Below are 9,809 nucleotides of genomic sequence, written 5' to 3' on the forward strand. Positions count from 1 at the left end.
CCTTCCACCAGCCCCTGGCAACCATCATTTTATTCTCTGCTTCTATGAGTTGGACATTTTTGACACTGTATATGTATAATTAATGCAATATTTGTATTTTTATACCTGTCTTATTTCCTAAACATATTGTTCTTTAAGTTTATCCATGTTGTCACTGCAGAATCTAATTTAAGATTGAGCAATATTCTATTATATGTATAAACCTTATTTTCCTTTTCTTTTTTGTTTGTACATTATAAGTATACATAATAGTGTGATTAATTGTGCCATATATATATATATATATATATATATATATATATATATATATGACCAACCTTGCACGTGACTGAGTCACTTCCTGGCTGGGTGATTAAGGTGTCAGGCAGATGGTGCTAGACTGCCCTGCCCTTCTTTGGTTCCAGGGACCCTGTCTTCATGCATAGGCATGCCTTCCTACATCTCCATGGGTGGAGCGATGCTCACCTGTTCCTTTGTAATATTACCCCTTTCCCTGTTTGGGATAGACTGTTCCATGGAAAAATCTTTTGTGTGTACCCTTATCTTACTGTGCCCTTGGGTGTGGCCTATCTAGATGTCAGTCAACCTGCTGACAGCAGACATCATGAAGCTATACTTAGTCCCCTGAAACCTGACCCCTTGTCTCATTTGAATAGCTTCTCCTCAATAAAAGGGGTCAGCACGTGCGGGCTCTCTCTCTCTCTTTCTGCAGACCATTAAGGTCAGAGGAGCCATCACAGCAACCCCAAAGAAAAAGGTATTTCTTCAATTGTGTGGTTATTTCAAGCAGCCCAGTTAGCCTAGTTCCCCTGGAGTGACCCCTGAGTGTTTTAGTCGGGAACACAACCTGGCATATATACATGAATATAGCATAATTGGATCAATCTCTGTGGTAGTCAGTTTTTCATTTCTGTGACCAAAATACCTGATTAGAAAAACTTAGAGGAGAAAAAGTTTATTTGGAGCCCATGGTTTCAGAGGTTCAGTCAATGGCTGATTGACTCAATTGCTCTGTACCTCAGGTGAGACAAAATATTGTGGAAAAGGTGCAGTGAAGGAAAGCTACTTAGCTCATGGCAGCTGAGAAGAAAAGAGAGAGAGGAAGAGAGAGAGAGAGAGAGAGAGAGAGAGAGAGAGAGAGAGAGAGAGAGAGAGAAAGAGAAAGAGAGAAAATTCCCAAGGGCCTGCCCCCATTGACCTACTTCCTCTAGCCATGACCACTAGTTACCACCCTGAATCCTTTCAGATTATTAATCCATCTAATGAGTTACTTCAAAGGTTACTACTTTTCTAATCTAATAATTTCCCCTCTGAACTCTTCAGCTTTGCCACATGAGTTTTTTAGGGGGACATCTCATATTCAAATTGTAACAATCTCATTCCCCAGTACCTTTCTTTTCCTTCCCACATTACTCCCCCTATCTGCGTACTCTGCTTTACTATATTTTAATTAATGAATCATAATTATGTGTGGCTTTGTGTGTGTGTGTGTGTGTGTGTGTGTGTTTAATGTTGAGAACCTTTTCATATGTCTTTTGGACAAATGTCTTCTTTGGGGAAATGGGATTACAGTATGCTTTTTTACTCTGCTGACTCCTTCCTTTGCTATGTATAAGCTTGTAAAAGTCCCATTTTACAATTTTTTATTTAATTGCTGGTTGTTTTCTAAGAAATTCAAGAAATCATTGTTAAGACCAGTGTCAAGAGGTTTTCCACATCTATTTCCTTGAGGTACTTTTATAGTCTCAGACCTTATTATTTAAATCTTTAATCCATTTTGAGTTGATTTTAGTAGATGTGGTAAGAGATGGTCCAATTTCATTTTCTACCTGTGAATAACTAGTTTCTGAGCACCTTTTATTGGAGAGACTGTCCTTTTCCCATGTGTGTTCTTGGTACTCTTGTCAAAAATCACTTGATTGCATATACATGAATTTATTTCTGGACTCTCCATTCAGTTGCACTGATCTGTATATCTGTACGCTAGTATCACTACTTTAACTAAATCTAAGAAATCTGATTTGGAAAGGAAGAAGTAAAATTGTTTGCATATGACATGACTGTATATGTCAAAAACTCTTAAGACTCAAAAAAGAAAACAATAAAACCTCTTATGATTCATGAAAAAAAATCACTAAAGTTGAAGGATACATATTGATTTGTAAAAATTATTTCCATTTTTATACACTAAAACAAACTATTGTAAATTTTTTTAAAGCAGTCTTATTTACAATAGCAAAAAATAATAAAATATTGAGAGATAAGTACATCTAAGAAGGTTAAAGCCTGTATACTGAAAACTATAAAACATTGATAAAACAAGTTGAAGACACAATTGATAGGACAACTCATACTTAGAAGAATTAATATTAATAAAATTTTATACTACCCCAAATGATGTACATATTAATTCCAATTACTGTCAAAATACCAGTAGCATATTTTTTTTCAGATGCATAGAAGTTATTTTATAAAGTAGATGCAAATTCAAGGGGGAATAGGGGTGATCTCAAGACAGAGCCACTTTTGCAGGTAAAACAAGGAAAACCCATTCAAGGGATTATGAAGGCTATTTCCAGAGGGAGAGACAGCAACCTGTTGGAGTGGGGTGTTAATATTCACGGAGGGATAGTTGCTAAAGACTGGCCTAGAGGTGGAGCCAGGGCAGAGCCACAATTTCTCTTCAGTTTGCCCTGCACTTGTGCACTGATCTCATAGTCTCTCTGCCAAGAAAAGCTGCTGGCTGTGGAAAGAGCCAGGCTAAAAATTCCCTATGTCCTGCAACTGGCAAGGCCAAAGGGGTGGGGCTGCCCAAGCGCTTTGGAGAGAACATTTTACCTCTGTGTGCCCTAAAGCTGTATTTGGTGTTAGTGGACCAGGATGTCCAGCTGGAATTTCATCTTGCATTGTCTTCACCCCTTCTTTCTATGTCCCTTTCCTCCATTTTGGAATTGGAATGTTTATTATGTGCCAGTGTATATTTTGATTTTTACAGAGTTTGCTTTGAGTCTCAGATGATAGTTTATATTTGGACTTTTGGATAAAACTAAAACTAATAAGACTATGGAGGCTCATAGAGATGGACTAAATGTATTTTGCATTGTGAAATGGGCATGAGTTTCTAGGGACCAGGGGCAGAATGCTAGAGTTTGGATGTAAAGTGTCCCCCAAAAAGTTTCTGTTAATGCAACAATGGTCACAGGTGAATGTTATTATGTTTTGAGAGCTGTAACCTAATCAGTCCATCCTAGTTTGAACAGACTGATTGGATGGTAAATGTAGGCAGTTGGGTATGACTGGAGGAGGTGTCACTTGGGATGTAACCTGGAAGGTGCATCTTCCCTGTGGCCCCACTCTTTTCTGCTACCTGGTTGCCAAGTCCTGAGTACTTTTCTTTACCACGGCCTTCTGCCATGATGATCTACTTCACCTTGGGCCCAGAGTTGTTCTATCATGCTCTGAACCTCTGAAACTGTGAGCCAAAATAAACTTCCTTTTCTAAGTTGTATTTGTTGAATGTTTTGGCCAGAATGACCACGCAAAAGCTATTCAATTGTACACAACAGCGATGTTCATTCTGACATATTTTTAAATGCATATAACATAGTTTTCTCCATTTCAATCCCCAATACTATCCCTTGCCTTCCTTCTTCCCTTCCCCTGATCTCTGTTCTCTACTTGATCTTCCTTCTTGTTACTTATGTATTTTTAATTGATACATTATAGTTATATATGAAATTGGAATTTACTGTGGTATATTTATACACATACCTAGTATAATCTGATCAACTTCATTTCTCAGTTTCTTTGATCATTTTTAAATTGAGAAGTAGAGACTTTTTTCTCCCTGTAAAATTGGTTCACCTGTGACTACTTTGGCTAGTAGATTATGACCAATAGAACATTATGTTAACGTTGGTTCTTGGCTTTGAACCAAGTTTTGTCTTTGAGACAACCAGGAGCTTTTGCCTTGAGCTACTGACTCCCATTAGGAAAGTCTTTACCACTGAAGAACCTCATGATAATGACATGGAACAAGATAGAGAGAAATAGACTTTGTCAGCTCCTAGCTTTTCTATTTTTAGATGTTTAAGTCATCCCAACAAAGGCTCCAGACATTATTGAGCAAATATCAACCCTTCCCTGCAGATCCCTTTTCAATTTGACCCACCAGAATCATGTTACTTATTTAAATAATTGACTAAGACGCTAAATTTTGGAGTATTAGGCAACAATAGCTAAACAGAACATCAAGGACTTCCTCTATAGTTATTAAAACCAAAGAAATGTGAGTCTAAGTCAGTTCAGACTGTATGTGGTGCCTTCTCCACATATACATTCTATCTTCAGCAAAACAGGAATTGAAGGACTGAAGAAGGTTGAGTTAGTTAGGAGACAGAGAAGGCATAAGACAGAAGTCAGAAACAAATTGAGTTTGCCAAAGTGAAAATAGAAATTTTGAATACTCAGTATACCAGCTCAAAATAGCTTGCAAAATCTTACCCTTATGTATCTTTAAATAATTGTAAATATTGTTACCCACATCCTTTCAGAGCCAGCAGCCTCTTCTAAGTATTTAGAGATGGAGAGGAATATATGTCTTGTGTATTTTTTTTAGGAAGACCTAGAAGCTATAACTTCATTGCTTTCATTTAGTATGAATTTGATGCCAAATAAGGCAAAGAAAATTTTGATGAATTCTTCATATTTCCTTTATATTACACTGCACTGCAGTATATTAAAGATAGAAACAGAGAAACAAAACACAAAAATAGAAATGCATTTGAATATCTTTCTTTTCCATGAACAAGGGGATGAAGGGAAAAATAACACACAAATGAGATTAAAAAGAGATTCTTGAGATTCTCTTTTGACTTGGTTCCGTTTTAAATATTTCATGGTAATTTTTGAGAGTTTGACCATTTTACTTCTTAAACATCTCTGAAGATAACAGGTGCCAGAATTCTTTAGGTAAACCACTGATCATTTTACTTATGTTAAGCAGTTAATACAACATCATTTGCTTTACTCATTTTCCTTACTGGACCAAAAAAAAAAAAAGCAATTTTCCTTTGAATTGTGAAATATGAAAATAAAATCATCAATTCATTTAGTTAAAATTTTTTCCTCCTTTCTTTAAAATTTAATTTTGTTTATTATGAAGGAGATGGAACATTTCAGTTGTGTTTCTCTAGCTCATTCTCTCTTCAGCATGTCCTTTATGCGAGATTCTTCTTTTTCTGCCACATGGGTACCTTTGTGTGCCCTGTCTTTATTTACTAGAAATATCATGGATAGGGCATTAGTAAATCTATCACTTGTGCAGAATTTGTGCATTAAAATAAAAAAGAGCATAATTGGCTAATTTTTGACATGAATACACTTTGTGTGGAAGCAGAATGTTTTAAGGGTTTACATTGCAGTGGGGAGAAACATTTTGTATTGTGTGTATGTCACTAAGAATTATCTTAAACTCAGCTTCTCCTTTCTCTCAGTTACTCTCTTTCTTGGTTTCAAATAGCCTGAAAATCCCCATAGCAATAATGAAATTATTCAGATTTCTATGGTTTAGAAGAATCGTTAGAACACTATTTGTTACATCTCCAGCTGCAAAAGTAGAATATTTTATGAAGAAGCATGTAGAAGGTAAGCTATTGGCACTGTTCATATTCAGTGCAGTGTAAAATACAAATTATTTTTATTGCAGGTGGGAGTGCAAGTTGTTATAATGTCTGGGGAGATTAATATGTTAATGTCAATAAGAATTATAACACCTGTAACTCTTTACCTAACATTTCCATGCCCCAGAATTTATCCTAAAAAGACTTCCGTATATGAAATAGATTTGTATATATATATATATATATATATATATATATATATATATATATATATATATCCTACAAATAGATTTTATACACATGCCATGTACAGGTTTATGTGTTGGAGCAAGACTTGAATTAGCATAGATACGCAATGTGAGGGGACCAACCTAATAAGTGTGACACATCTGGAAGTAGCATGTAGTAGGCAGGTTAAAACAGAAAAGGGAAATTTTATGTACTGATAAGGAAAATTCTCTAAGACACACCTAATTTGGTACACTGATTTATTCACATAACAATATATTTTTGTTCCATTCTTTCTAAAAGTAAATATTTGTACTTGTTGGTGTATGCATAAAGGCTCTCTGCAAGGACAGACAAGCAGACACTAATGTTGGTTGCTCATGAGGGTTATGTGTGTGGGGGCAGGGGGGCAGGGAGGGGCTTCTTATTATGCAGAGCAGTGACTTGAATCATGGTCTTACTGACTCATGGCTGTGTTAGCACTGGGAACTTCCTGTGTGAAGGTTCAGGTCAAGATGGCTCAGTTGCTATGGTGATGCCTGCCCAAGTAAACTGTGCAAAGGGACAGATTTATATAACTCTGGACTTTGAGCTCATGCACCAATTCCTGGGAATAGAGAATTCTGAACATACCAAGATAACCCTCATGTCTCATCAGTCCTGTGTTCTTCAGATTGCGTACTTTGCTGAAATTTTCTCAAAAATAACCATTTGATGAAATGTGTATAATAAATATGCTGAGCTAGCTCTGAGTCAGTCAAACGCCAGTGGAGTTTGACTGCCCAGCTTTTTCTCTATGTGCTTTTTCTCTGTGTGTCTTTTCTTTATCTCCTGTCACCTCTTGTATGGTCTTCCCTGAATTAATGGCTGCAGCTGAAAGCGGAGATGACAGGGCCATACACATTACCTTTTTATACATTTTGAATTTTGAATCATTATCTATTAAAAGGACAAAATCCAAAAAGAAATCAGGACATACCTGTTAAAAATTTTCATAACTCACATGTGAATTGATATTTGTTTCCAATGTAATAAACATATCTTTAAATTAAAATTCTAAAAGGTATAATAATTTTATTGATAAGTCTAAAAATGTGTTAGCCTAGAAGGATCACACAGATAAACAGACCTAAATATTATTCATATATACCAAATGTAAGGAGTATACACATATTTCTATACCTGGTTATGTACAAGAACACATTATAATATATTGTAAATCAATATTATCATATGATATTCTTTAAAACAAATTCAACATTAGGGTTTCATGGTTAGTGTTCCAGAAAAAAATGTTTACCCTCTGTTACCTAGGAATATATTGTTTAATACAACTAGAGCACATTATTCCATTTAGTATTTTTCTGTTATCCAATTTCCTTTGTTGTATACATTCTAAACAATTTGAGAAGCAGTATACTTCTCTCAACTTTCTCATTGTCTGGTAATTTATGCTTCAGAAGAGTTCTCTAGATCCCTTCAGGTCAGGTTCTCTTTCTGATCACCCTAAACAAGGCACCCTTCACTTCCTTTTTCCTCAAAATATAGATCAGTGGATTAAGAACAGGCGTGGCCACATTGTACATGATGGCAATGATGCGATCCTGGTCCCTAGAGCTCCCTGAGGTAGGGCAAATGTAGGTGAAAATAACAGGAGCAAAGAAAAGAATAACCACCATGAAGTGGGAGGCACAGGTGGACAGTGTTTTGTGAAGTGTGCTGCAGGACTGGGTCTTGAGGAAGAAGTAGGTCGAAATAGGAGAGAAATATGTAGAAATAGGAGAGAAGTGTCAGAAAGAAGGGGCCTGTGGCAATGGTCCCCGTGACAGTGTTGAGCAGACTCTGATTGAGCTCAGTGTTCCCACAGGCCAACTCCAGCAATGGCTTAACATCACAGAAGAAGTGATGAATGTGATTGGGACCACAGAAGTTCAAGCGAGATGTCATAATGGAGTGTAGCAGGGCATGAAAAATCCAATGGCCCAGATGGTGATAGCCGTCTGGGTGCAGAGCTCAGGATTCATGATGACAGTGTAATGAAGTGGTTTGCAGATAGCCACAAAGTGGTCAAATGCCATCAGTGCCAGCAACAGAGACTCTATGCTACCCAGGAAGTAGAAGAAATGAAGTTGGCTTATGCATCCCATGAAAGATATTGCTTTGTGTGTAGAGAGGAAGTTCTCCAGCATCTTTGGCAGTGTCACCATGGAGTAGCAGATATCTAGACATGACAGGTTTCCCAGGAAGAAATACATAGGTGAGTGAGTCTGGGATCAGAGATGACAATCATCAGGATGGCTCCATTCCCAGCCATATTCACAAGGTAGATTGTGAGGAAAACTGCAAAAAGAAAAGGCTGTGGATCTTGTATGTCTGTCAATCCCAGGAGAAGAAATTCAATGACTGAAGTCTGATTCAACATCACTTAAAAGAAAAGAAGAAGTAATTTTGAAACCTTATTCCTAATGAGAATCAGTCTTTCTAACTGATGATTTTCTTGCCAAGACAAAAAATTTTGAGGAAGAGTGTGGGAGTTTTGCATGAAACCCTGCCTCAGATCTTGTGTAATATTTAAATGTTTAGGCTACATGGATTTTTCATTAATATTTTTCTTTGTCTTTAGAATTTAGAGCAGTTTTTCAGTCTACCATCTTCTCTAGCTGTGAACATCTACATTCCAAAACAACTTCCTTTTCATCTCCTAAATCAGCTGCATGAGGTGATAATTTCTTAAGTGTTCTACCACCCCTGTGATCTCCTTACTGAGTGGGAAGTGACCTGAAGAATTTTACTTAAGAAAAATAGCCAGGGATGGAATTATTGATCATAAAGTTCTTAAATAAATGAACAATCCCTAAAACCGGGACAATAACTTTTCTGTAGTAAAAGGGGCTAGGCTGTTCTCTCGCTCATCTCTTTCTGATCCACATTCTTGGAAAAGTCACAGAGTCCTATTTGAGTAGGAAATGAGACCAACAAATCATTATTAATCTAGATATATTTGAAATTTTATCACTGCTATATCCAATATTGGGCTTCGTTTCTTCTACAATTTGAGCCTTGTATTTTCTCAAGTAGGATCTCAAATCACTTCTTTTATGACAAATGTTATTGTTTTTCTCTTGTTTAGTTGCCCTCAGACTCTTTCTTTCTTTCATTTATTTAGATGCCGAAATCCCTGGATAAACTTTCTTCCTCTTATGAGTTAAAATTTTCACCTTACATTACTTAACGTTATCTTCTTAATTATCTATTCCTTTAATCCCTTAAAATCTTGTCTTCTTTTTGAAACATTTTAAGTCTTATTTTATTTTGCCTGAAATAAATTCAGTCCTCAGGAATAGACTATCAAAGAATATTCTACCTCAAATGGAAATCACCTCCTTGACTTTTGGTTCCTTTAATGCATCACCAGCAGTTATATCATTTCTCATGACACCAGAAGTCTGTCTGCTTTGTATCTGCTGTCTCCAAAGATGTCACTAATTTCCAGGTCTCCTCAATTGCAAACGTGTTTTCTGTTTGTTCTTTTTTTTTCCCATTAAATAAAATTCTTTTCTTCTATTAAAGAAATGCATTAATTTTCATTTCTTTTGCAGAATTGAAATAATAGCTTTTTACTTTGAGAATGCTGAGACTCTTGAGGAATTGTAATTATTAATTATGAGATCTGGTATTTGACTACTCAGTGTTGTCTACTGAGAAAACTCTTGAATCTTTTCTTCTATAACATTTGTAAAGTACTTGGTTTTATCTCATTTAACTACACTGAGAAAAGCAGACAAAATTCCAAGTAGCTCTTCGTTTCTCCTTTAACATGCACAGTGAGTTAATTTGCTAATTAGAAAGGGAGGAGAAAGGACCTGTGGGGAACTTGTAGATGGGGCAGGCACTGAAAGAAGAAAAAGAACTATAAGGAAATCTGAAGAGATGCAGACATTGAGGTGTTTTCTAAAAAAG

At 36.2% G+C, this 9,809-nt stretch overlaps 1 pseudogene; it reads right to left on the minus strand.

Moving 5' to 3' along the window:
• Nucleotides 1–7,333: 7,333 nt before the first annotated feature.
• On the minus strand, nucleotides 7,334–8,271 carry LOC114083704 (olfactory receptor 12D2-like; annotated as a pseudogene).
• Between the last annotated feature and the right edge of the window lie 1,538 nt (nucleotides 8,272–9,809).

Source organism: Marmota flaviventris, chromosome 6 (genome assembly GCF_047511675.1).
Source record: "Marmota flaviventris isolate mMarFla1 chromosome 6, mMarFla1.hap1, whole genome shotgun sequence".
In the NCBI taxonomy this organism is placed as follows: domain Eukaryota; kingdom Metazoa; phylum Chordata; class Mammalia; order Rodentia; family Sciuridae; genus Marmota; species Marmota flaviventris.